The following is a 775-nucleotide window of genomic DNA, read 5'->3' as shown; positions in this document are numbered from 1 at the left end:
CGAGCCAAGCTTGGCTCGTCTTTCACGAGCCACTAGCTCGGCTCACCATGAGCCTGAGCCGAGCTCATGGGTTAAAGGGCCAAGCCATTGCCATCCCTAGTTAAAAGGCCAGTCTTTCCAGCCAAAGCTTAGCCACCCTTCTTTTTTCATTGCATCCAATTTCTTCAGCAAATCTATGAGTTCACAAATCCACATATCATTTCATGGGCATCATTTCAACTTCTAGTGATCACAAATTCGTAGTATTCTCTTGTTATGGACTAACGAATAATCCATATTATCAAGATCAATAAGTAACATGAAATAAGAAAACGAGCAAGAATAATGCGTGAAACAGTGGTGGAACAATACCTTCTTGTCTACCTGGTGGCGTTTGGCGTTCATGCTACTCCATCGTATATGTGTAACCTGAAAAATGAGGGCAGCGCTTTCTCCCCCGTTTTACACCCGACGTGATAATCAGTTATGGTATTAGGAAAATAAGGACGTAATTCAGATGGCTAAGAAAAATGCTATCTCCCTACCTATGTTACCCTCAGGAGTATTTATAGATGCTGGAAGCTGGGTGAGTGCCGAGCGATCGTGGTGCCACGTGTACCACGTTGGCTTCCCCACTATCCTCACGTTTTGAGTGGAGGGTCTTTAACTTCCCGCTTAGAGGTTGTGTCCGTGATAACCGCCATTGTCAATTTATCGGAGATTTTACGGCTAAGTGTTGGGATGGCCACATAGGTAATTCCATATCGGTCGATAACCTCATGTAGAGGTAGAGCTC

Source organism: Olea europaea, chromosome 17, assembly GCF_002742605.1.
Source record: "Olea europaea var. sylvestris chromosome 17, O_europaea_v1, whole genome shotgun sequence".
Taxonomy (NCBI): Eukaryota; Viridiplantae; Streptophyta; class Magnoliopsida; order Lamiales; family Oleaceae; genus Olea; species Olea europaea.
Note: the sequence above shows the minus strand (reverse complement) of the source record.